We start from the raw sequence: 27,852 nt of genomic DNA, 5'->3' as shown, positions 1-27,852 counted from the left end.
TTCTCCTCCAATCCCTGGCCACATCCAGAGTTTTATCCAATTGTTTATAAATTTTCAACAGTTTCATTAATCTGCTTATTTAGCCAATGCCCAGCACACTTTCCCCTATAATGATATATTTTGCCTTAGCCATTTTAAATTCCAATTTTTGGTTGTTAGAATTTAATAAGACTGTAAAATAAGAACAAAATAAACTGATTTGGGATTACTTTGAATTAAAAACAAATGGGATATTTTTCTAAGTGTTTTTTATACAATCATAAAGTTTTCTCAGATAATCTTCTATTTTAAGTACAAGTTTTGGGGGGGGTAGAGAATTTGGAACTAATTCCATGTCTATTTTCAGTGGCTATTCAAAGCCTTTTTGAGATAAGCCCCAGCTCTAAATTCAATAAGTAAAGCAAAAGTTCAAAATGTTTGCTTTTATTTGGAGATATTTTAAATGATTTTTAGTTAAGCTCTAAGCAATCTGCCACCACTGAAAATTAAATTGTCTTATCAACAGTCTTATCAACTTTCTTCTCTTCTGCATTTATAAAAAAGAGCAGGTGCTTATCTCAGAAGGACTGGAATATTCTTTAAATGTCATGTACCATGGAAGAAGCTCTTCCTGTAGCGTGAGAAAACTTGAAAGTGTTGAGAAAGAAGCTGTTTGAGAAGAGAAAGCTCTAACTGTGAGCTGAACCTTAGAACCTCAAGCCATGCCCATGGGAAAGCTGCTTTTGAGTTGAGCATATAGTGGGAATCAAGCCTAATGAAATCTGAATTGTTGGGATTGTAGTACAGCTGAAAAATATGGTTATGGATACTATAGAAGATTGTTTTTCCTTTTTGTGAAGCAAGAATAAAAATCATAAATTTCTTTAGACAAACATAAATTCAAGGCTGATAATGTAGTATCTTAACTGTGAACCTTGACCAAAAATTGATAAAATTGCTTAACATTTCTGGAAAATTGATTAATTCTCAAAATATTCTTGTTGAGATGGCTAAAATAGCCTGTATTGCTTTTGCTTTGCAGTCAGGGCACAGCTGAGATTTAGTTTTGACATAATGAAGAAGTTTGCAAGATGATAAATAGAGCTGCATATTCTCTGGATGCAATTCTGCATACTCTGAGCCAAGTTCCTACAGAATAAAATTTTCCCATTTGGGGGCTATTGAATATTTTCTCCGGTAAAACTTTTGTAGTTACCTAAAAAGTTACATACTTTCCTTTTATAGCAAAAATAATTGAAATGTAAACTGAATATCCTCAACTTCGAGTAATCAAAATCTATCTGGGATATTTATTTCTCTTTTTTGTGAAAAAAACACAGTGCATCATGGTAAAAGTCTCATTTTCTGATCTAATTCAATACTGCTGAATACTCAAAGAAAAAATAGGCTTTAGAGTGTAAGTCATCTATTTGTGTCCTTTTAAATTCTAAAAAGTAACAAGTACATGTAAGGAAAAAAGTATGGATTTTTTTTGTTGTTTTTTTAGATGTTCTAAAGTGGGAGGTGGTTAGAATTCTGACCCATTTTCATTCTGAAAGGACAAGCTAGCAGAGACGATCCCTTTGTGCACAGGCTTTCCTGGCTTGGCAGATAGTGTCAAGGGAAAATGTCATTAACACATATCAACTCAGAGAGGCAACAAATCATGCAGGAAGATGAAGACAGGAGACCAATGTTCCAGTTCAACGCTGTTGGCCCCAGATGTGAGTCAGTGGAACTGCTCTGGGACTTGATTCTTTACCTGGAAGTTAAGGGTATACCCTTAACCAATATGATGTTCTGTTTCCAAAGCCATGTTTTCATTTTTTAAAAATGTGATCTTAGAATATATCCAGCAGTGGGATTTCTCTATTCCCTGAACATGCCAAGCTTTCTCCTGTCTCAGGAACTGTGCACCTGGTATTCCTTCTTCCTGGAATAAAACTAGCTCCTTCTCAACCTTCATACCTAGGCTCCATTGTCATCTCTGAGAATCTTCTTTGACCGCCTCATCTAACATAGCCTCCCATGTTTCTCTCTTTCTCATTACCCTATTTACCTTTGCTCTAGCCTTATGATTTCATCAAGTTGATGTCTTTGTGTACTCATTAACTCCTTGTCCACCCCCCAGTGGAATGTATGCTTCTATAAGCCAAGTACTTTATTTCTCTGTTCACTGATGTAGGTATGCCCTGTCTAGAACAGTGTTAGCACAAAGTGTGCTCAATAAATACTTACTGAATGATGATAGTTGAAAAATTGACACTACATATATATTTTTTAAATTATGTATTTGAAAAAATAAACAAAAATACTAAGATTGACTTTTTCTCTAATCATGAGCCAGGCTTCACACAAAGGCAATTCACATACTTGATGGAATTCACATATTTCTTTGGCTGCATAATCTGAGCATTTCATATAGTCTAAGCTGTTCTTTCTTCAGTGCTTAACTTGTGGTTTATAGTTTTGTACCACAGAGAATTAGAAATGATACTCGTGTGTTTGCTTGGTGCCAGTGAATTTTCCAGGACCTCTGTACCAGCTGCTCTTAGTATTACTAATCCTGCCATGGAGAAATTGGCACCTGGATTCAGGATAGTTGAGTCTCCCTCAATCCCATGTATTCTCCTCTGCCAAGGTTTAAGCATCTTTCTTCTAGTTCAGTGCACGGATGACCCCCTCATCCACTAAGCTAGGCAAGAGAAGAACTCACTCTCCCAGGTGGTGTGTGGATTGGTGGGGGGTATGATGCTGGTGACAGGTGGGCTCCATGAAGCCAACCCGGACACTCCTTAAGGAAATGTTTTTAGTGCATATAATCTTATTTTTACTTACACAACTTAATGAAGCTAGTCTGGATGCTTGATGTTTTGTGTGAATGTGTTCATGCGTGTGTGTGTGTGTGTTTTAATGAATAATGCCAAGTGGAGTAAGCAGAGCCTGTTGCATTCCTTAAGGTAGTTCTTTTGTCACTTCAGTAATTGACCTCTTAATGAATTATAAAGTGTAGAAATCTCTTTTTATTAAGATTTATTAGGTATCTTAAGCTTTTTCGTTTTTAAAGACAACCAGGATTAATAGAATAGTAGTGTCAAGTGGGGCTCTAGCTTCATTTCAAAACAAAAACAAGGCATGATTTCCAAAAGTGTTATTTTCTAGTCTCTTCTGGAATCTTGGAGTGGGGGGAGGAGGGAAAGAATGAGTGAGAAGGAGGAATTTATTAAGAAAATGTTAAGCACTGCTTCTGAAGCAACAATTTGGGGATAATTTTTGGATTTTGGCTGATGTTTGTTTGGGCCTGAAGAATCCAAGATTAGCATTTCTATTTTCTTGTTATATACTAAAAACTTAAGTAGGTTATTTATTTGATTTCCTTTTAGTACTACAATAGGGAAACTATTTGTTTTACATAGGAAAAAGAAAAAAGAACAAGAAATGATCCTGAAATTTATCCTCAGGTTAAAGAATTGGTGTAGAGAACTATTGCTGTGCACTTTGACTTCCCAGAGTGTGAGAAAACTGTCCCTGTCCAGATGCTTGCCAAGTTCTGAGAGAACGTTTAAGAGTGTTTTTTGGGTAGCACGGGGAGATAGTCGGGGTCTTATATGCGGGTGTTCCAGGTTTCAAACTGTAACAAGGGAATGGAAGAAAAGAGGGAAGCATTCCCAAATCAAACATAACTCTCAGGAAATGAGCCAGAACACCTGTGAGAGGTCGGAGGTCAGAAAATACAAACTCAGGGGTCGATATTTTGATCACACAAAAGAAAGTGGCCACAGAGAGCGGACAGAAGAAAAGTCTGGAATTTTATGGAGAAGCTAGGAACTCAGTATTCTGTCATTCTAAAATTCCTCTCTCCCATGACTCAATGATGTTTCAGAAAACATCTTCTGAATCGACACTGAAACTTTCCGGTGGTCTTTTTGTTGCTTGAGCATCAAATTGAGAAGTTATTTATCTCTTTTCTCTTAACTCCCGGAGGTTCACTTCTGGGAACCTCCTGAGCTGGATTCTTTGGCCAGTTCTTACAAGGCTCAAGGGGGGGTGGGTGTCCAGCAGGCAGAGATGGAGAAACATCACAGCCCTGAATCACGGGCAGTTTGCTTCTATGGAGAGAAAAGTGGTTTGCAAACGTTACTTCATGGGACCTCCTAGGGAAAAAAGGGTGTTTTTTCCATCTCATTTCCCAGTTCCAAATTCTCTGAAATGTGCTTGATTTTTGCCAGGTGTCAAATTATAACCCTCCTTGTCAACCACAAATGACTAATGATTAACCTAATGACTATGCAAAGTTTGAAACTCACATTTACATCTTAACTTACTGGCTCCACAGTGTTTTCATAAATTGTGAAAAAAAATTTTTTTTCCTGAAAAAGCCAATAAAAACAAAATTTTAGAGTCTTAATTGCTACGTTCATTTGCAGTCATTGACCTTGTAGGTGCTCGAGGAGAAACAGAATGGGAGCTGGGGCCGGCCCATCTTCAGGCCTGCGCGGGCCAGCCCAGCCAATGACGCCAGTGCCCCTCTCCTGGGGAGAGTTAAGTGATGTCAGCACCACTGGGCAGAGCAATATTTGACCCTTAAACGCCTTCATATACAAGCAGCTGTTTTCCTCTTTCCTCCATTCCCTGAAAGAAGCAGGAGGGCTGAAATATCAGATACTCTTTTTTTTTTTATCCCCCCACCCAAGATAAAATATATTTAAAACTTTATTGGAACGATGACCACTTTGCTCACTGGCCATTTGCTATTTTTAAGCAGTTATGCTTGAAAAGCCTGTGCATAATTTTTTCTTTATAATAGGTGTAAAAGGAGCAAGGTCTCAGCGAGTTCTCTCCATATTTACGCCAGGCCCCCAATGTGTGCCTTGAGAGCTCATAAAAACAAATCTGCCTCTCAGCCGGGCAGTCGGTAATGGGATCTGGAGCCTCTCTCCGCAAGGTCACCTGTTTAAATAGAGACTCCCGTGGTGCTGCCTGAAAGGTGTTTCCAATCTGAGGGCCTCTAGCTCCGTGTCATTTAGGAAGTGAGTTTCCAGTGTGGGTCCAGAGTTGGCTGTCCAGGAGAGTCTTCCTGTTGCTCATCTCCACTACAGCTGATGCTAAGAAATCTAGAGACCCAATCCAGGGCAGATCCAGACCTCAGGCAGAAGAAAAAGTATGCTTTAGACTTTAAATACAAATAATTTCCTTGATAATTAAAATAGAACAGTATTCCATTTCCATTCCATTCCATAAGAGTTATCAAACAGTGGTCCATTCAAAAAAATCCTGTGGAAATGTGAGAGCTGTAAAACCATTATGTAGAAAGATGGCAAGAGTGTTTATGAGAATTAAATGTCCTTTTGCACCAGCAACAAGCTTCCTTAGATAGGACAGTGGACAAGTCTCTTCCAAATTACACGGGAAAAAAAAAAAAAAAAAAAGCCAAAATTTGTGACTCTCATTTGTTCTTTCCATCTGAGTCCATATTTTCTGTTTGGGACATGCTACCAGTCTCCACAGATGTGTCTCCTTCCCATCCCTCTACCCCACAATTAAGCCCAATTCCTGCCTCCAGATTCTAGCTGAATTCACTCAGTGAACAGCCCCATGTCCCCACCTCTGCTATGTTAGCAGTGTGCCAGGGTGGGGGGATCCCTGGGCTTCCACATGTCAGCCACCCCATGCCTCACACAAGCCCTCCCTTGCTGCAGATCTCTCTCCAAAGTGGTGGCAGAGGCCCCCTTGTTATTGTCCTCTCCCAATTTAAGGAAGGCACAAGGGAGGGGCACCCTGGCTTCAGCATTTCAGTAAAATTGTTCCCACCACCCCCACACTGCCCACTACCAGAATTAGCAATCTCCAAAATCCCGCCTCTTACAAGCCATGTCTGAACAGCCAGGACTCAAGCCTTCACTCAAGATCCAGATCAGGACTCGCCTGACCGCTTTAGAATCAAAGAATGAAGTCAGGGTAGAAACAATATACAGAAGGACAGCTCAAGAGAGGGAGAGCAAACAAAGCCAGCAGTTCCTGGTTAGGGTCATAAAGCTCCTACTTCCTTTACAGACCAACAATAAACAGAGTCAGTCACCAATCAGTAAACATTCCTCATCACACGAGTGAGGATTTGTGTTCAAAAGACAGCAGATTGGATGCCGACTTCCCCACCTTGCCTTTTCCTTCCCCCAACTTAATAGGGATCCTCAAGAAACCTCTTTCTTTGTAAGGTTAACCAGAGATTCCCAGCCTCGGCTCTGTTGACACTTCGGATTGGTTAATTCTTTGTCGTAGGGAGTCTGTCCCTGGCATCGCAAAATGTTTAGTACTTAGTAGCCTCTCCTCACTAGATGCTGGTAGCATCCTCCTCCCAATGTGACAACCAAAAATGTCTTCAGACTTCCCCAATATTCTTTGGGGGACAAAATCACCCTCCACTCCCATTGAGAACCACTAAACAAAAGAACGAATCGCACAGATCTCATGTCTAACAAGCATAAATATTGGTATGTGACAAATATCATATATACCAATGAGGCATTGGAAGACACCGAGCTGTGTTCAGGGAGCTGCTGCACAGATGTGGAGATCTGTGATTCCCAAATTTCAGTAAGTGTCAGAATTGCCTAGAAGATTGGTTAAAGCACAAATGGCCAGAACCCCAGAGTAACTGATTCAGCCAGTCTGGGTGGGAGGCAATAATTTGCATCTCTGACAAGGTGATGCTGATTCCTGAAGTGGTTCCTGAAAACCACTGGGCTGGACCTTTCTGGATTGGCATTTGACCTACCAGTGGTGAGGTAACCACAGGTTAGGAAGCTGTGATGTTTTAAGCCTTCTCTGTGTCTATATCATCCTCTTCATCAGGATGAAAAGTGTCATTTGGACTCTTTTTCCCAGGACCTCTTTGATGGTGCCTCCTCCTTAGACTAGTCTCCTTAGGAAATGCTCCAAACATTTCCCTACTACATGGCCCTACTAGAATTTTCTGTCTGGGTGTTTGCTCCTGGGGCTTGTTTCCTGCTCCCGAATTAATGCATGCCTGAGTGTCAGGAAGTACTAATGGGCACCCGGCTTCTGCATACTTGGTAATCTTCCTCAGATTTCACAAAACAAACTGCCAGACTGTAGCATACCAAAGTGGTGGCTTGCTCAGCAGGGAAGAACATATTTTATCACTGACATTGTCCATAGTTGCCAGGGCATGGTGATAATAAAAAAGTTTGTCAAAGTTCATTATTTTTAAAAAGTTCTGTGCAGACAATGTACCCCCTTATTGTCTGTACCTCGGGCAGACTGCTACCATTACTCCCCCTTGGTAGCTTCCAGGGATAGCAGAATGCCTCCTCTGCATCATGCCCAGGAAAAGTACAAAAGACACCAATTATTCTCCTGTACTCCAAGTTTCTTATCAAGTGCTTGACTGAACTCCATGACCACCTATGGTTACCCTTTGTTGTTAATATTAACTCTAGACTCCTTTGCATGATGTAAGAGGCCTTTCTTTCAGAACCTGCTAGATCTGCTGACTCTGATGCAAATACATTCTATCTGCATGATATTATTATTTCCCAAACAGGACCTATAACTACACATAATAGTGATAATAGTAGCAAAAAAACAAAAAACAAAAAAACAAAAAACAAAAAATTAGCAGCTATCTTATTTATTTATTTTTTTAGCAGCTATCTTATTGAGCATTTACTATGTGCTATGTATAATTCTTTACCATGGTGTCTATTTCAATCTTTCCAACAGCCCATGAAAGAAGCACTATTATCCCCATTTTACAGATAAAGAACTTGGAACTTAGGGCAGGGTTCAAACCCAAGCAGTCTGACTCTATACATTGGAGCTTTCTGGATTGGTACTTGACTTACCAGTAGTGAGGTAGCTACAGATGAGGAAGCTATATTGTGTTAATCTTTGTTTCTTCCATCTTTACTTTTTTGTGTTAAGCATTGAAGACACTATTTATACTTGTGATGTTTACTCTCTTCCAGCTTCCCCTTGGGGATATTCTCTCATGTTTCAAGACTCAATTCAAATATAGCTACTTTGATGAATACTTTTCTACATCTCTGAGTGAAAAGACACTGGATGAAACTCTATGTGTGTGTGTGTGTGTGTGTGTGAGAGAGAGAGAGAGAGAGAGAGAGAGAGACAGGGAGAGACAGAGAGAGACAGAGAGAGAGAGAATTTGCAAACTTGGAAGGCAATTAACTGAATCTGTGATAAATCTAATCTTTTCTTCTAAGGATGTTTATTAGGCAGATGCCTGTTACACTAATACTTGAGCTTATGCCTTATGTTGTTTGCCGTCTTAACTAGTCAATGATATAGTATAGTAACACTTCTGGAATCTGATAGAAGGTGAGTGGGTGTATGTGAAAGTGAATGGTTCCCAGCTCCATGTAAGAAAATCATTTTTTCTGTGTGTGCGTGCACATGTGTGCATGCGTGCAGCACATGCCCTGTGCTTGTGTGGCTATCATGCATGTAATATGCATCTTTAAAATCATAATATTATTGGGGCAGCCCTGGTGGCGCAGCAGTTTAGCGCCTCCTGCAGCCCAGGGTGTGATCCTGGAGACCAGGGATCGAGTCCCACGTCAGGCTCCCTGCATGGAGCCTGCTTCTCCCTCTGCCTGTGTCTCTGCCTCTCTCTCTCTCTCTCTCTCTGAATAAATAAATAAAGTCTTTAAAAATTTAAAATAAAATCATAATATTATTGGATTTTTTGAGTCTCCACTCAAAATATGAGATCATGTCACGTTTATATTTGTACTCTTAGCATATAGCACAGTGCCTGGTACCAAAACGATATTATGTAAGTGCTCACTGAAGGAATAAGTAAGTAAAGGAGTGATAGATCCCAACTTGAAATATTGCTTTACATATACACAGGCCACATCAATCTACCAGTTGTCAGACCTGAGTTGAAGTGAACAGTTAAACATATACTTCAGATTTCTATAACTTAAAAGATTTTCACTCAACCTACTTTTGTAAAAAAAAAAAAAAAAAAGAGGGGGGGAAAAAAAGACAATATATAGACTGTGCTCTCTAATCCGAGTGGAACAAAAATACTAGATGTATAATGCAGCAGTGTTTGTTGGAGGGTCTCAAAGGACACCTAAGGCCTCTGAAAAATAGGGTGTTGGCTGATGAAAGTCCCAGGGATCAGACCATTAAAAAGCTGTGGCATTTGTCACTGGTCCAGCAGAACCCGGAGTAACAATCTGGAGCAACTGTAGTCATCAAGGTGTGTTTCCCTGTATAACCAATTATTTAGTGGAGTTGAGGGTATGTTTGCATGTCCACTGAGCAGACACGGGACTTCTAGGGGCAAGATAGCACTTCTTTGCTAAGAAGTGTTCAATCTGCTGTGAAATGCTTTACGTGAGTCCAACATTGACTCAGACAGCTTCTCAGATTTTGCAATCGTAGAATTGTCCTTAGGAGATTTTAATGGAAGCAGAGCTCTGCCAAAACATTTATCTGGACTATGTGATTCATATCTTATCAAATACCTAATTTAATTATACTATTTCCCCTCAAACAATTGTTGTTTTGGTTTTAGTGCCAAATTCTTTTGTAATATTCTGTTTTATTTTGGCTACCAAGACAATCTTATAGTATAAGTACTTTACTGCACTCCTGGTTTTCACAATAAGAATGCCACAATTTATTACCAAGGATATATGTTCTAACAGATTTACAATTTTCCTTTTTCAGGGCATGGAAGCAATTTGATCCCACTTCATGTTTATGATATTCATTATATTCAAATTCAGTATATTTGGTTTCCATGTAAAATTTTAGCAGTGTTTCCTGTATGGTTTTTTAATATATATATTTAAAGCCAAATACGGTTAGCTGTGTGTTTGTCTTGGAAATATTAGAGTGACAATTTTGTTATCCAAAATTTTATGTATTATGCTAACTCATGATGGTAGACTCTTAAAAAATACTACGACCGTACTCTAAACACACAACCCAAAAAGCCATAGGAATTTGTAAGATTATGTGAAGGTACCCTTCCACTTTTCTGAGTTTTTAGAATCTTCTGAAAACTACATTGTTCATGTAATATATGAATTTTTAGCACTCAAAATGAGTCAAGTTCAGTTCCACAATGCTAGGAACTCTAATTGTACTTTCAGCTGTTATAGCTACATAATGCACAGGAATTACATTGACATTTTAATATGCTGTCACTTTAAGATACACCATGAAGTGTGAACAGAGCGCAGGGCGCTTGAAGCAGGTGTGTCTAATTGTTAGGGTTTTTTTTTTGTTGTGGTGGTGGGGTTTTTTTTTCCCTAAAATAGCAATTCAGAAAGAGTGTTTCAATGCTAAAACAAACTAACCAGGTTCACTTTTGCTGGCTGGTGGAAACAAATTGGATTTTATCCTGATTTTTGTTGTTCTGCGCATAGGTAATTTTGCTGGGTAGATCCTTCTCATGCAGTACACGAAAGGGTACATAGCATGCTCATTTGAATAGCAATGACTGTATTTCCAGTACGTTTTTGGCTTTGAGTTTAAATCTGCAACTGCAAAAATAATCATAAGTTTCGGGGGAGGTAGATATATTTTATTATTTAAAAAATATGTAACTGTTTTCACTTACTCTTCCAAATGTTTAATATGCTTGGTATCCTTCCAGAGTGCCGTGTTCATTATTTGGGAATTAGGGAAGCCTCCTTAAAGCAGCTGATCTATCCCAGGAAAAGACCTTTTTTTTGGACGTGGTCACTAGGTTGGCAAGCAAGCAAGCAAACCTTATATATAAAGCAACCCTTCGTAGGGTTCTGGGGATTAACAACTCAGAGAAGACTCTTAGCTGCTCATTTGGAGAACACACATTAAAATGTAAGTCTCTCTTTTTTTTTTTTATAGGAGACACGACATTGAATACACGATATTATGACGTTGAGAATGATAATTTCCATAGTTTTTCTAGTCCCCATTTTTTTTTTAGTTTGTCAGTTTATTTTGTGATCAGCCCCATTCAAGTGATTAATTCTCCTAACACCTAGGTATACAGCATTTTGTTACCCAGAAAGTTCTACTTTTCATAAAAAACCAGCCTGCCTTATCCCAAGCTAATAGGTGTCTTTGCTCCTTAAAATGACATGGGTTAGAGCTAGTGAATATTTCAATGCTTTTCTGGGTTCTAAAATTTTTTGCTACTTGATTATAGAAACTCATGGGTATCAACTTGTTAGTCGGGATCTAGTTAAGGTAAAGGAATTCTGATCAGTTTGCTCAGAATTGTCTCCAGCTGTGGAGGTTTCCGTCTTTGGTTGAACAGAAGCTGACCAAACTCTCCCTTAATTGCTTGCCTCTTTTGTTCAGCCACTGAAATTAGGTGTGATTGGGCCCTAACAAATCATGTGACACATATGGCTCCCAGGCTATCCTACATACTTTATTTTGTGCATAGAAAAGACTAAGTTTAATAAACAATTAATGACTCCAGCATCCATTAGCTTGTTCATAATAAGAATATTTTCCTTTAAATAGAAATTCCAAGCAATCCCTGCATGGAGCACGTGCATATTGTATCTTCTATTTAAAGAGGACTGTACAATGTCATAATCTTTAATCACCACTTCTACCGCTAATGTTTCTAGTAGAGGGAAAGAATAAGTATAAAACAGGATTCTGTGTCACCTGCCGTGGTCCCTGTATTTTGCATTAGGTCTGAATTTCTAGTAATGAATGAAGGAGTCCCATGGAGCATAATCAAGACCAAAATAGTGCTTCCTACATAGATGCAGAATTCCTACTCTCCTTTTTGGTTGACTGGTGGTAAAATCCTTTCAGAGACTTTAGTGGGCTTTTTGTATCCTGTGCTATGGCTCTGTCAGATACTTGGAGAATGGAGATAATATAGAGAAAGTAATATAACAAAGCAATGAACTAATAATTTTCCAGGGTGATTACAACGTACCTTGGTGAACATCATTTTTGAGGGATTAAAGGAAAAAAGGTAGTCAAATCTGAGTTCTGAAAGTAGCTGTGATAATAAGCTTTTTTCTTAATAGAGACTGCAGGCAGGACCTTTCAAAATCTTCTACTGCTTTCTGTAGCTGGTAAGCTAAGGTATGGAAAGAACTTTAGTTTTAGAGCAAGACAGGCCTGGGTTTGAATCCTGACCCTATGACTTAGTAACAGTGTGACTTGACAAATTACTTAACTGATCCCCACTTTTCTGCCCTGTGAAATAGACGTCGTGATACCCAACTAATGGAATAGTTGTATTAGATGCTTATATATGTAAAATGTCATGAAATTTCTGGCAAGAGTTAGTCCTTGGTAGCAATCATTACTTCCTTGCAAATATGGGTCTGTGTAATTGGAAACATGCATGAATATCTTGTTTTCTCTCTGAGCCAGGAGGTCATAATGACATCTGTTTGGATAAAGTTTAGGCTCCTTTCCCATCTTTGGAGCTCTCAGAATAAAGCCCACAGTCCTCACCTCAGTTCCTCCACTCCTATCATTCTCCCACCTGAATTCTATGCCCCCAAACACCATTCTCTTGTTTCATTCTGCCTTTGTCCACGCTGGTTGCTCTGTCTTGAACGGTCTCTCTCCACATGATTCCTTTCCCCCTTCCCCTGGCTAACTCCTCATCTTTTAGGTCTTTGTTTACCCATCACATCCCCCAGCAGGTTTTCTTCCCATCCTAGGCTAGGATCAGATACCCACCTGCTACTGTGTGCCCTCCTCTAACTTTCCCTGATCATAGCACTTTGTGCACAAAATATTGCTAATCACCTGTTTATTTACCTGGATCCACATGAGACTGAAACTTCTGTGGCTCTATGAGCCATCTGTCATTCACGTGATCCCCAAAGCACATAGCTGGAAAACAATAAAGATGTGAACAAATTAAACAATGAATTAGCAAGTAACTGAAAATAAGCAAAATGAGACTTTTTAAAAAGTCTAAGCCCTTGATTCTGAAATATTAACTCAACATGATAATAGATCCTAATTACATGTCTGGCATGAGCTTTAGCTGGAAATAAGCTCTGGATAGCTGATTTTCAAGATCTACCGGATATATAGATAGATCCTCCCAAATAGTAGCATAACCCAAAGCTTTGGAAATGCTGTTTCTAGCTTATTTCACTTTACATCACTTAATGTTATTAGCTGAGTTTTTGTACATGATAGGCAATCCAGAAACTTTATCTCATTGGACTGATGTAAAAAGAATCAGTTCTTCTTTTAGGATGGTATTGGTAAAATAATTTATGTCAACTGGACTTAGATTGTTTTGAATTATTCTCAGACTAATAGTGATAGTTTTTGCTTTTTATGAAATGTAAATATATACGCCCTTTTCATCACTCTTTCCTTAATATCAGATTTCTTGAGTCAAGGTATCATTTCAGAATTGTGTAATTCAGCTCCCTGCTCTCCAAAAAAGCCATGCCTTAAAAATAAAACCATTCATTATGGCAGTGTCTCATAAATTTATTTCCCACAGTCCTCTCCATATCAAATAAAAAGGAAACATATACACATGAGCAGATGAGGACAGGGAAGGAATAAGAGAACTATCTGGGGATGTACCTGGGTAGTCCAAAGCAAACTCAATTCCCCTATATTATCTTGAAAATTTATTTTAATCTTACATTACACTTCATGCCATATCAACTTTGGTATTTATCCCAAATCTTAGAATAAACGAAAGCTCTAAGAATATTCACCATTTTAATTTTACAACTTTGTAAATCCCATGCCTTTCTTAGTTGGAAAAGCACAAAATTAAGAGAATATTCTAGGGAGTTTATTATGATCAACTGAGCCTGAACTAACAGAGAAAGAGAGAGATGAAAAGTCAGCGTTCAATCAGATTACCAAATGCTCCTCAAAACCCAAACATAAAAAAAAAAAAAAAGTGGATTTCAGCACATGAGATTCCAGACAGCCTGACTGAATTCAATTTCACAATTGTTTATTGATCTCTTAACATGTGAAGAAGAAATGAGGTTTCACTCAAATCAACCATGCGCTGACCAACTGGTAAGGAAGCCATTACCAAGATATGAAATGTGATTTGAAATATATAACTGATTTCTAAAGCAAATAATTGATATTGATTTCATTCACAGGAATCTTTTGTAAGAAAGAGCAATCTGTTGACTATTTGGAAATAAGAATGTCTTTACTGCATTTCTACCAAGAGTAGATGAGACCCTGTTCTGGGCCAAGTTCCACTTTGGGGAACTGCATTCCACAAAACCTAAATACTGTATGGAGTTCCCTGGAGATCCTGCATCCTCCCTCTAGTTCTGTCCCTGTTGCAGAGTGCTGCTGACAGCTGTTGGACAGCCAAGGCAATTCACCTCCAGAGTTGCATAATTTGGAAAGTGCTTTGGGATCCATTTGGTTGAAAGGTTGTTAATTATGATGATTTATGACACTGGAAACGAATCTGGGCCTTGACAGTATGGAGAATATACTTAATGCCTAATTCTTTTGCTTCTCCCACTGGAAAGTCCCTAAATCCAAGAAAAAATTTCTAATTTTACTGTGCCTTATGAATAGGGTCCACAGTTGTGTAAAGCAGGATGTTATTGACCTTCTAAGGTAAGATGACAACTTAAAAAGGGTAACATCTAGGGATTGTTGGATAATATTTAGCAATGTCTTGTGATTATCTTAATTCATAGTTCTTGTCCACCTGGTTTTCTCTACCCGGTCAATCAAGTTTGACACCCTGACTCTTCCCTTCCCTGTACATATACAGTGGTCATTATACCCTTTCTTTTGTCTCTGCCTTGGAAGTGTCTCTTTTACTCTGTTCTTTTGCCCCCACTGCTCTTGCCCCAGCTAAGCCATTATCACTAGTTCCCAAGGGCCTGCCTTTCACTCTTGGTCCCTGTTCAAACCTAACCTTCATATACTGTTCCCAGTGTTATCATCCTGAAACAATAAATGAAACAAAGGAAAAATTGGGATGTTCCCCTCAACTCCATGCCTGAAAATGCTCTATAAAAATCATCTAATGTCCTTTGCAAAGCCACAGACAGGCCTTCTTTTGGCTCCCGTCTTTTCTGCCTCACAGCTATTTATCCCCATGCACCCTCTGCTACCACCACAGTGACCTTCTCACCTTTTCTTCAAACATCCCGTGCTCCTCTCAAATTCTGTGAGCCTTTGAACAGAGAAATCCACCTCCTGGAGGGTCCTCTCTTACCTTCTTCGCCTGGCAAACATCTCATCTTTCAACGCTTCTGAAATGTCACCCCCAATCCCCAGTTCTCCCGGGCAGAGTCAGGTGATAGTGGCATTTATCACAGCATGTGACATTCTTGTGTTTTCATATCTATGTCTCCTATTAGACTGTAGTTTACAAACATAGAGACTAAGCCTTATTCATTTAGTCTATGGAGGCATAGACAAATTGGATACCAGTAAATGAATCAGTGAATGTTAGAGCCAAGAACTCTCAAATATCCTGGATTTAGGTTGCAGATATTGCAAAACATACACATCTACTGATGGCTGGATATTTTAATGGAATTACCAGATTTACCAAAAAAAAAAAAAATTCTAAACATCTATTTATTCATTCATTCATCTGCTCATTCATTCATTCATTCATCTGTTCATTCATTCACTTCCTGATGTTATGGTATACAAATCTGAATTCCTTAACCAAAACTCTTGTACACTGTTGCAGGACTGGTAACATGATGCAGACACTATAGAAAACAGGATGGGGGCTCCCCAAAAACATAAAAATAGAATGCCCATGTGATCTTCCAATCCCTTTTATATACTCTAAAGAATTGAAGGCAGGATCCCAAAGTGGTATCACCATTCCCAGGTTCATTGCAACATTATTCACAATAGCCGAGATATGGAAACCACCCAAGTGACCACCAACAGATGAATGAATAAAGAAAATGTGGTATATGCATACAGTGGAATATAATGTTCAACATTTAAAAAGAAGGCAGCTCTACCATTTGCAACAACATGGATGAAGCTGGATGATATAATGCTAAATGAAATAAGCCAGTCACAGGACAAATACTGCATGATTTCGCTTATATAAGGTCTCTAAAATAGCTAAAATAATCAAACTCATAGAAACAGAGAATACAATAGTAGTTGCCATGCTAAGAGCTAAAAGAAATGGGAGTTTTTGTTCAACAGGCATAGAGATTCCGTTATACTAGATAAATTAGTGCTGGAGAGCTGCTGTACAACATGGTGCCTATAACTAACAGTATGGTATTGTGCATTTCACATTGTTAAGTGGGCAAATCTCATGTTTAGTGTTCTTACCATGCAAACAAAAACAAAGGGACCCAAGGAAACTCTAGAAGGTGTTGGATTTGTCTATTACCTTGGTTGCGCTGATAGTATCATGGATGTTCGCATATGTCCAAACTCATCAAACTGTACACTTTAACTATGTGCAGTTGTTTGTATATCAGTTATATCTCAGTAAAACATTTTTTAGAAACTCTTGAAGACAGACATTTCATAATTCAGAAATTTTTGTATTTTATAAAAGTAATATGGTACACTATGTACATTACAAACACCCCAGTAAGGTCTGGGACAGCATTCTGTAATCATTGTAATAATTCTGCAACTAAACCTGTACACATTCACACTAACCATAATGAAAACTACAGATTGCCTCACTTCTTTTGCCACCAAATGAGTGTGCCACAAACTTACGGGAAAATCATGAGTTCGGAATGTTTTGAGCATTTGTATTTGGGAATCATGGGAAGAGATTAGGGCCTGTAGAAGTATTAGTCTAATTATTTATTGTTAATCTCCCTTCCTAGAATGTAAACTCACTAGGGCTATGGACATAGTGTATCACTAGCGTTACTCCTGTATCACTAGCATTAGAAACTGCATCTGACATTTAGTATGTGCTCAATAAACTTTTTTTGAGTGAATGGATGGACAGATGGATACATGAATTAAACAAAAGTTTGGCTTGCTGTGGAAATAATCTGAATAACAGAGACTATTTTGTGTTTGTAAGCATAATTTTTATTTTCGTAAACTGTAAGTTCTTCTGTGTCAGGGTACTTTGTTTTCATCACAGTTTGCTCTCTCTATGCTTTGTATATAGTTGGTGCTGTCTACATATAAGGAATTTTAAATTCCTTTCACAACTAGAAAGTAGTAGTTTGTATTTTTTTGAGAAAACTTAAATTCCTTCTAGAACATTGCAAAGCATAGTAATGTGGTTCAGGGGTTTAAAAGTAAACACAACCAGTCACTCTTCACTGGAGCCCTGGGTATAAAGGAGCAAATAAATATCCTAATCACCATGTTTTAGAAATATATTGCCTTACACTCCAGTTTACTATCCATGTCCAGTGCTGAACTATAAACTTTTATTTCCCTCAAACAAACCCCCAAACATTTATCACATTAAAAATGAATCATCTGTTATGCTCCAACCATAAACTGAATAATAAACAGAGGCAGGAATTATGATCTCTGGAAAACTGGAGAAGCGCCGGTGTGTGATCACAATATTCCGCCCCATAAATCTTCAAATCCACATTTACATTGAATTCCCAGACTTGCCTGTCAAGAGAATGTCTAAGATCCCAGCTAATTGTTTTACAAGAATAGGCGAAAGCCTATAGCAAGTCTTATTTACTGAAAAGAGGAGTTTGAGGCAAATATGATAATTCGGCTACCAATTAGATTATATTCTTCTACAGAAGTTTTATTCAGAATTAGTTCAGTGTGAGGCTCTTTAAATGTGGAAAAGTTCTCCACATTCCTGAAAATCCCAGTGCCTCATATATGGCTTGGCACATTTTAGACTTCTGCTGTGTGCAAGCAAGAACATTTTTAGACTATGGTTTGACTTATGGCATATCTAAATCCATATAGTAGGTAACTGGAATATAATCTCTACTATATTTTAAAATGAATCTCAAGGACATAAGGTGTGGATCCATCCTCATGAAAGTAGCATTTGATGTTTGCATTTTTCTATATGGCTTTTTCATGCACTTTGATGATGATACATAGTTTCTTTTCAGAAAACCATCCATTTCTGTGCTGCTATTCTAAGCAATTAGGATAGTCAGATTTTGAAATTAATAAAAACAAATCCATGCTTGATTCTCTGGGAGATGTGAATTTTTCCAGGGTCAGTTCTAGTTAAATTATTAGCCTGCCTTACATGCCTATGCCCCTAGGAAGGTGGAGAAGCCACTTTGCAGCCTGGCTTTATACAACATTACATGATCAAATAGGTCAAATCTGACATGGCGTTGAAAGAAAGTCTCTTTTGCAGATAATGAATGAAATGCAGCACAAAGCATGCCATCACCTAATAAAAACATCAGCTTGTGAGAAATGTTTACTGCCCTTTTCAAAAACTTCCCCTTGGATTTGGGCATATGGAATATTACATTTCATGTGTGACTCTGGCTTCCCATGCAGCTTTTGAGTACTTGCTGTGTCCCAGCTAAAGAGGAGATTCTGTAAGGAAACTATTAGCCGTTGGCCAGTCTCACAGGCTCATGATTCAAAATGACCAGCATTCATTAAACTTTATTACTGAGCTGCATGAAGTTTCTTTGGATTAGGAGGCGGCATGACCCTCTGTCCAGATTTTTGAATGGTGCTGAAGCTTTTCATTAACCTGGAAGCCTTCTATTTACATGGTTCACAGACTGGTCTCAGCTCACTTGGAGGTAACAAAGGGTGTCGGGACAGGAGGGCAGTGGGGGTCCTGCTCCTGTAAGGCTTCCATCTGACTCTGATCAGGTCAACATTTTTAGCTCCTGCCTCATTAGGTAAAATAAAATGGAAATGATTGAGTACTCAGGGATCCTATTTCAGATCTAGCTTTGTCTCTTCTAAACACCTTCTCTGGGCAACACAGTTTAATGTGATTTGTTTGCTGGTTCTCCCCTTGTATGCTGCTGGCATTGCTCGTACTCACCTGTACCCAGCTTGTAGCAAGGGCACATGGAAGGGAATAGTGAGAGATGCTGTGTCTGCATATTATCTGGAGCAGGAACAATTGTCCTTGACAGAAAACTTGTCAGAAGTAAGAAAATACTTTTATTTGTCTAATTGAAGCGGAGTTATAAAATTAGGAAGGGTATGTTCTTACAGTAGGAAAAGAAAGTGAATGTGTGGTAAATTGTTACTAACCTGTTTAATGTTGGATTTGGCATGCTGAAATAACTAGACTTCTTTAGTAAATGTAAAGCATCAAAATCTGTAGTTTTGTTCACCTACAATGAGACAAGCTCCTGATACGGCACATGAAAAGGATACAATATCACATATGTAGTATTTTTTATCAAAAATGTCTATGTTTAACCTAAAAAACTATAAGGAATGTCAATCAGTCAAATTCAAATTGTGGGACATTCTACAAACCCACTGGGCCTGCGTAGTTCAAAAAAGTCTTGAGAGACCAATTCCAAGGTCAGGGAACTCTCTTAGATTAAGGGATACTGAAGAGACATGACAATTGAATATAATATGTAGTGTGGTATGCAACAAACAAACTACAAAGGATGTTATTGGGACAGCTAGAGAAATATGAATGTGGACTGAACATCAGATAACACGATTTTACTGATGCTAAATTTTGTGAGTGTAATGATGGCATTTTGTTATGTTGAAGACTCTCCCTGTTCTTAGGAGATATTCCGAGGTACTTACCTAAGAGAGCAGGGAGGAAAAATACGTGGCAAAATAATAAAAACTGATGACTGTAGATGAGTTCTAAAAATGAAATTTATCATATTTACCTTGTTGCACTATTATAATAATTAAATAAAAATTGTGTAGGCCAAGTGAATAGCACAGTGATTATTGGTGAGTGTTCTCTGCTGCCACTACTACTCATGGTAACAGCCAAGTTGATAGCCTCACCTTCTGGAGTGCAGCCATGGAGTTTCCATCATGCGGCGTCCTAGCTGGTTAGGATTCCCACGCTGAATTGACAGCTGTTGTGAATGTTGTTACTTGACCTATGAATTTTTTAACCGAGGATTTCTTTATAATAATAGCCAGACTCCAACCCAGATGGTGCCAAACAGGTCCCTTAACAATTTCTTTCCTCATAATATCCAGGGCCAGCCCCCAGAGAATAATGGACTTGGGTGGATTGGGCTCCTATACCCACATCTTCCTCCCTCCCCTAGCCCAGGTTTCTATTCCTGTAGCACCAGGATGGGAGTGCCATGTGGGTGCACCCCTTGACAAGCCATATTTTCTATGAAGTTCTCAAACCTTTCCTACTTTATTTTTTTCCTATTTATACCAAGGATTGTGATTTTCTCCTCATGTTATGCCTTCTTACACGCAAGCTTCTTTCTCCTTTATTGGCACCAATATAAGTTAGGAATTATATTTAGCTGCAATAGTGCATCCTCTTTTCCAAATAAGTCAGGAGTATAGTCCTATGGTATCATCTGTGACCCAATCTCCTTCTACCTTTTGACTCCTTTATTCCTTGTCTGTGCCTCCTATCCTTTTGGGAAGTTACTTCACGCGCAAGATGGCCACCAGACCTCCACCTCTCCATCCAGCTTCCAAGCAAAAAGAACATGCTTCCCAGCTGAGTTCAGTCACCTTTACTTTCCAAGAAAGTAGTTTCTTGGAAGCCTCACCTAATAATCTCTGCCAGCACCTCACCAAGTAGCACAGAAGGTTGACAAATGTGGTCTTTCCCCTGGGCACATTGTTACCCAAATAAATCAGGGAATTTATTGTGAAGAACAGGAGAAAGAACATCAGCTCACAACAAAAAATCTGGTGCTACAGCATTTGTTAGTATGTCTCTGGGTCATATATTTGAGTAGAGACTCTGGGTTGAGGGGGAATGCATAAAGTATTAGAACATGTCTCCCCTGCCACCTAATCACCTATGAGCTTACAATTTTTTTGAGGCAAAATATGTGGAAAAATTAGAAGAAATTTGGTGCTAATTCAAATGGAACTCAGAGAAAAAAGAGGGTGTAAGTCTTCAGGCACGGTGTCTGGCTTTGCATAAGATTTAGATGAGAGATACAGTAAGAGAATTTTTCAAGGGAAAGAGCACAGGTGGAGCCCAGAGGAAGAAATGAGCAAGTTAGTCAGGGGTCACCTAGACAGAGGAGATGGTTTGAAGAAAAGTGGAAACTAAAATGAATGAGGATGGATTATGGAGGATGTTAAACCTAAGAGACATGTGTTTGGTCCTCATGGACTAGGCAACAGGGAGCCATCATAGATTCTTGAGCAGGGTATTAACTAGGTGAACTATGGTATTTTAGGAAGACTGCTAGTTACAAATAGAAGTAAGTAAAGAGGTTGGAGTTATTAATAAATGAGTACAGGTGTGAGTTAACATAAACCTGTGTCAAGAAATTGGTGGAAATGGAGAGGAAAAGACAATGCTGAAAGATGTTTGAAAGGAAAATTTAAGGGGAATGATGATCAGGGAATGGAAAGAAAGGAAAAAATACAAGATGATTCTAAGATTTCTAGACCAAGAGACTAATGGAGCCTTTGGCCAAAGGGGATAGTTGTGAATTCTCGAAGACTTTGAGGAAGAACTGTAAAAAGTGGACAGAAGAGATATAGCAAAAGTCATTAAGTAACTCTTATAGAATTGAAAGCCCCAAAGTTATTTCTACCAAGTTAATTAAGGCCTGAAATATGCTTTGTGTTCAGCCTTCTGTATTTTCCAGTTAGAGCATAAGCAGTGATAGTCTGGGTTTGGGTTTTGGGTGTGTGTGTGTGTGTGTGTGTGTGTGTGTGTTTAAGAAGCATAATGTCTTCATGAGAGAGATAGCTGATATTTTTGAAGTTCTTATGTACTACCTATAGTGGACAAACTAAGGATATGTTGATACTTTGATTATACATCAAGAAATTCAAGGCTTACTATGTTAATTCTTAGTAAAAAAAAAAAAAAAAAAAAGAAAGAAAAGAAAAGAAAAGTTCCTAAAGGGAGAATACTCAAAGTTCCTAAAGGGAGAATAATTAGCACTTAATTAGTGCTATTATAACAATAAAAGATATAAAAGATAAGATAACATTTAATTTAATACCATACATAATTTTATTGCATCCTCCAATACTCTTATTTTTAGATCCAGAACAGCTAAGTGCTATCTTCAGTTACACAGCTACATGGTAGTAGAACTAGCATTCAAGCCTCAAAATACTGATGTCAAAGCTGCTGCTCTTTTGTTTTCTTAGTTCTTCCTCCCTTCTTAGTGGCTCATCAGATATCAGATCTACTGAAAAATTGCTCATCTACAATTTTTTGAAGACACAGCTTATTGAAATTTAGAAAGACTTTGAGAACTTTGTGTATCACATAATTCTATTTTATAATATTAAGTGGGAAAACGTCTGGATAGCAACATTTGGTTGTTCAGAGCCTAATCTAAGGAAATTGATGTTATCAAGCCATTTGAAGGACAATACTTTTCAAGAAAGTTTATATGAATCAAGTCTGTCCAAAACAAACTGGTTCTTCTGTTCTCATTAGTGAAACTAGTAAGGAATTTGCTCAGGTTACCCATTTGGAGAACTTATTTTTGTTTAATGATGTTGAGAACACTGAAATATTTGTTAGATAAAAGATAACTCCAAGAAGGGATAGCATAACGGTTATTTTGCTTCAGAAATTCAAAAGATAAAGGCAAACAAATATATTTGTGGTTGAAATAAACTCGTCCCTTTGTTATCCATCAGAGATGTTTTTTGTCTCTAATGACACAGCATTGACTCTCATAGGTTTTTTTTCCCCAGTGAGTTCTTGGATGAGAACTTTTCTGTAAAAACTCTGGCTTTCATTCTTGAGGGTGAATTCAGTTCTACTCTGACTTGTGACCATGAAGCCTGTTAGAAGCCGTGCTTGTGGAGTTATATGTCTGTGAACCCCAGGATCCCTCTGGAAGGTCAGCTCTGTGGTACTGCTGCAGGCTGTCAGGGCTTGAGTTGTCTCTGACCTCTGAAGTTACAGCGTATCCCTCACCAGCTTTGAACCATCTCTCAGAAGTGAACTAGAGCCTCTGAATCTCCAAAATACGTTTCTTTTGCTTCTTGTCCCAGGAGCTCCTTGCCCCAGTTATATTCGCCGATGTTTGACTAGAGTCAGGGCCAGACAAGGAATTGGCTTCAGACATGTCAAATTAACTTTTCAGAGCAAAAGGGTGTCATTTAGTGGTACACTGTGGCCTTTTATGAAACTGAACCATAGGAAAGTTAATCTGGTTCCCTTTGGCCTGTTCCACTTAGGCTGATTGACCCACCAAAGGGTCATCATTAGTAAAAAAAAGGTGATTTACCCACCAAAATAGTCATTATTTAAATAACACTGGCTCTTTGCATTCCCAGTTCTGTGTTCCCTGGGAAAAATTCCCATCTCACGGTAAATACGCAGTGAATGTTTATCATATTCCCCCTACTACATACAAATGCAAGTGCTATCTGGTTCTGAAATTTGGTTTGAGAGACGAGTTAATGTGTTAAGGCCGTGGTGATTTGTAATAAAATTTGTCAATATAATTCGAATGAGAGCCTCTTATGGTTGACTGCAAATGCACTTTAATTAAGATTTAATAACCTTCATATGGGAAATGGAAAATTATTATAAGTAAGTGATCTTGGATAAACTCCAGTGACTCCCTTAAAGGGAACATCAAATAAAAATACAGTAAATATATTTTACATAGTAATTATGTAGATTAAAGAACTTCATTCAGCTAAATGCTTCTTGGCAGATTATAGAATACACACTCCATAGCAAGTGAGATGTTGAACACGGCACTAACCTGTAATAACTTGAAATTTCCATTAAGAGACTAGTAGATGTACTGGTATAATATACTTAACCAACTAAAATGCTTATTAAAAGAGATAGGTGTGTTTCTTCTGGCAGCTACTTACTACTAACAAATAAAGAGTTCCCACACAACTCTAGAGAGAAGCATCACTGTTCCATGCTACCATGACAGGAATGCTGGCTAATGTGCCAAATAATATTGCCCTGATACTGTAGCCTAGAATATCAAAGTAGTATAAATTATTCCTAACAGTGATGTTTTCCCATCTCCCAGCATCCCAGCATCTCCCAGCAAATTTACTTTTTCCTGTCTCTAAAATTGATTTTTCTGCAGACTAGGCCATCTTTCTGGGTGTCAGGCTTATGATATCACATCCTGTTCTTTACACCCCACCTACATTACCTCAGGTGGGCTCAAGTTTGGCAGGAAGAGGCCATGCAGTCATGCTCTGTAAGTTTGTACTACAGTCCTGATTTATTTAGCAAAAGCTAAATAGCAAATAGCTTGAGTAGAAGCGAGGTGGCCACCCAGAGAAGGTGCAGGTGCAGCATGTCCCAGTGTGGCTTTGGGATCCTGAAGACCCCAAAGACCCCAACAGGGCTGGGAAGCTGCCAATACTGGTGTTTGAGAAGGTACTGTTACGCCATACTATAGCTCTTTCATAGCTCGCTGTAATTTGCATTTATTTCACTCTTCCAGAAGAAGGTAAGAAATCTTTGCAGACATCAAGGCTCCTTTATTTTCCATCTGAACTCCACCTCAGCAAGCCCAAATCCTCACCCAGAGGCAAAAAGCAGAGTACGAGCCCTGGCAGCTGTGAGCACTTTGCCCACCTCTGTCCAACTCCATCTCTTTGCAGTCTACCTCTTGACTCTGACTTAATTCTTTCCGTTCCTAAACTATTAGTTTCATGTGAGGACCATAATCATAAAACCACTTGCCTACATCATCCTTCTATGGGGAAAGCAAAGCTGTGGCACCCCTCGATCTATAATCTCTTCATTGATTCTGGGATGATGATTTGGTTCCAGTGCTCGCTGCAGACCTGGAGCCCATCTTTCTGCCCTGAGATTGGGTGGTGGAGACAGCAACAGACACTACGTTGCAGTACTGACGAGCTCAGCTCATTCACCAGAAGAGTTGGAAGGATAAGACAGCCACAAGTCAGATCTGGAGCTCACGGGGGCAGAATGTCTGCCAGTGTGACCCAGTCAGACTTTAGCTATATTGGTGAGTCAGGGGAGTGTCGTTGGGACAGAGGCCACTGGAGCAGAGAAAACCAAGGAACTGCAAAACCAGGGGATGCCCACTGTTGCCTCTGTTCTCTGATGCCAGGCAAGGCCAGCCCGAGGTCTCCCTAAACTTGTTCCACCACTAACTCCTGCTCACCGGCCCTGTCTGCCTCTGCCTCTCACATCATCTCATCCTCTCCTTCTGCCTCTTTGCCTGGCTTTCTCTGATACTCCTTGCAACCTTCCAGAGAAGGCTGCTGCTTTTCCTCTTTCCTGTCCACCCAGGGGCCGGCAGATTCCCCACTTGACTTTGCCATCGTACTCGTCCCCCACTCCACAGCTTTCTCTTCCATCGCGTGACCATTTACCAATGGCCCAGACATGAACCCACTAACCACCCAGCACTCCAGGGCCCATTCCCTGATGGCACACTCAGCCTTTCGACCTCAGCATGGCCAAACATTTAACCTCTCATTCCCCCCAGTGTCTGTGCCAGCCCTGGCCTTTGTCTCCCTGCGGGGTGGTGACAGTAAAACTCCCCTTGCTGATGTCAAATCTGAAATTCCCCCTTCCCTTGCTCCTCCACCGTCTCCCTCCCTGGGCTGCACCTGCTCCTAGTCCCTTTCAAAATGATTGCCCTTTGACTCCTCTTGCGCCATGTCCTCCACTTTAGCCCTTCTCCTAGTTCTTCTCATTTTGCCTGGCTCTCAGTCTGGATGCCTGCAGTCAGCCATCTCCACCCTGGGTGAGCCCAGCCCCATGTTCTCTGGTCCCACAGCAATTCATCAGCTCCTCTAGTGGATTCCTTCCTGGGTCCCCACTTGAGCTTCCCCTGCACAAGCCTCCAGCCACATCCCTTCCCACAACCCTCTGCAGACCAACCTGCCTCTCTTTCTGCCGGGGACACCTGACGTGATTCTCTTCAGAACTCTTCTACTCTAGCTTAAATCAATCCTGCATTACTTATCTTGTCTTTCTTGATTCTTGTTGCTAATGAGGAAGTATCTGGCCTCTCTTCTACCATCAGGTCCTTCTGATTCTACTCCTCGAGGACTCACTCTATCCCCTCTTTCTTTCGCTTCCTCTGTTTGTCCCTCTAATCTGGCTTTTCTTTTCTTTTTTTTTAAGATTTTATTTATTTATTCATGACAGATGCAGAGAGAGAGAGAGAGAGAGAGCGAGGCAGAGACACAAGGCAGAGGGAGAAGCAGGCTCCATGCAGGGAGCCCGACGTGGGACTTGATCCCGGGTCCCCAGGATCACGCCCTGGGCTGAAAGCGGCGCTAAACCGCTAAGCCACCCGGGCTGCCCTAACCTGGCTTTTCTAACTACAAATATGCTCATCTCCCACATCCTTTAAAAAAACAAAACAAAACAAAAAACAGCCTTCCTAGTCATTCTTCTTGTTTATAGCCTCCTCTCTCCTTTTCTTAACTACCAAACCTGTTGAAGGAAACTGTTACCGTCTGCATCCTTTTCTCTGCCACCGGCTCTGGCTTTGCCCAGGTGCTATGATACCCACATGCACCAATCTACTGAAACCACCTCGCAAACGGGGGCTTGTATCATGCCTCAGGCTAACAGAGCTCAGAACTCAAAGCTCAGATCCCTCCATCTTCATTATCTAATGCTTGCACGTCAGCATTCAACACATCTGTGTTTAAGAGTTATGTATTTCATTAGTCTGAGAATATACATGAAATGCAATGAGAGGGGATCCCTGGATGGCTCAGCGGTTTAGCGCCTGCCTTCGGCCCAGGACGTGGCCCTGGAGTCTCAGGATCGAGTCCCACGTCAGGCTCCCTGCATGGAGCCTGCTTCTCCCTTTGCCTGTGTCTTTGCCTCTCCCTCTCTCTCTCTCTCTGTGTCTCTCATAAATAAAAATAAATAAATAAATAAATAAATAAATAAATAAATAAATAAATAAAATAAAAATGCAATGAGATCATTAGGGGCCCAATTCTAAAGCCTTCAAGCTGCCAAATAAGAATGTGAATTTATAGAAACATGATCTACTGTACACAGGACAATATTTTGAATAGAGATGCATTGATGTATTGTAAAATTATGCTGTGCTTTCCCATACTATTTGTGGTCTGCACCACATTGTGTTGTAGCTGATACGAATGAATATCCTAAACATTCTGCATCTCTCGTTCTACTGCTTAATGGCAACTTACAGAAGTAGCCAGTCTCATTTGGGCAGCAGGTGGTCCATTCAATAACAGATCAGCTTTTTCACAAAAGCACTTCTAATTTATACTAAACACTCCGAAACTATAACTTCATATATAACAGGAGCCACATATTCTGTTTACCTGTTAGATTTTCTTCATCCCAAATGGATCAGGATATGGTCCAGATAGAGGCTGGTTAGATTCTATTTTGCCAAAGGAGCTGAGTGTCCACTCTGTGGCGATATTTGATCAGACTCTGGATGCAAAAGTAAGACTAATTCCCTGCCCTCAGGGAGCTCACGGTCAAATAGTAGGAACAGGACAAGTACCTAAAGACCACAATTGGAGGGAGACAATGGTGTCATTCAGTAGGGTTCCTCTCTAGCTGCCAGCAGGAGAAGATGATCTTCTGAGAATGAAATCTTGAGAAAAGGCCAACAGATTTGATGTCTGTAAACATAGCTGTTACTTAAAACAGAGTATGTTGAGTAAAGAATATTTTTATCTAATAAATCAGAAATCTTTCTGAACACATACTTTAGCAAATGCTGTCATTAAATTCTTATTTTGAAGATATTAGATCCTTATGAGTTTGTAAAAAATGAATTGTGTCATTTGTGTTCTCTGGAGAGTGCCTTTTCTGTA

At 39.5% G+C, this 27,852-nt stretch overlaps 1 protein-coding gene and 1 long non-coding RNA gene across 13 annotated transcripts in view; one reads left to right on the top strand and one right to left on the bottom strand.

The window, feature by feature from the left end:
- SLC25A21 (solute carrier family 25 member 21) overlaps positions 1 to 27,852 on the top strand; it is a 470,571-nt gene that overhangs the window by 295,669 nt on the left and 147,050 nt on the right. The window lies entirely within an intron of this gene.
- On the bottom strand, positions 2,998 to 27,843 carry LOC144320477 (uncharacterized). Of its 4 annotated transcripts, XR_013386048.1 has the most exons (5): positions 27,349 to 27,843; positions 12,769 to 12,843; positions 11,927 to 12,073; positions 4,930 to 5,123; positions 2,998 to 4,088 (listed from the first exon to the last, which is right to left on the bottom strand). It is a non-coding gene; the product is annotated as an uncharacterized LOC144320477 (long non-coding RNA). The 4 variants fall into 4 exon arrangements; XR_013386047.1 differs by having other exon boundaries at positions 2,998 to 5,123; XR_013386050.1 differs by lacking the exon at positions 27,349 to 27,843 and adding an exon at positions 15,107 to 15,253 and having other exon boundaries at positions 2,998 to 5,123.

Source organism: Canis aureus, chromosome 9 (genome assembly GCF_053574225.1).
Source record: "Canis aureus isolate CA01 chromosome 9, VMU_Caureus_v.1.0, whole genome shotgun sequence".
Classification (NCBI taxonomy): Eukaryota; Metazoa; Chordata; class Mammalia; order Carnivora; family Canidae; genus Canis; species Canis aureus.
This window is presented reverse-complemented; position numbering and strand designations above follow the sequence as displayed.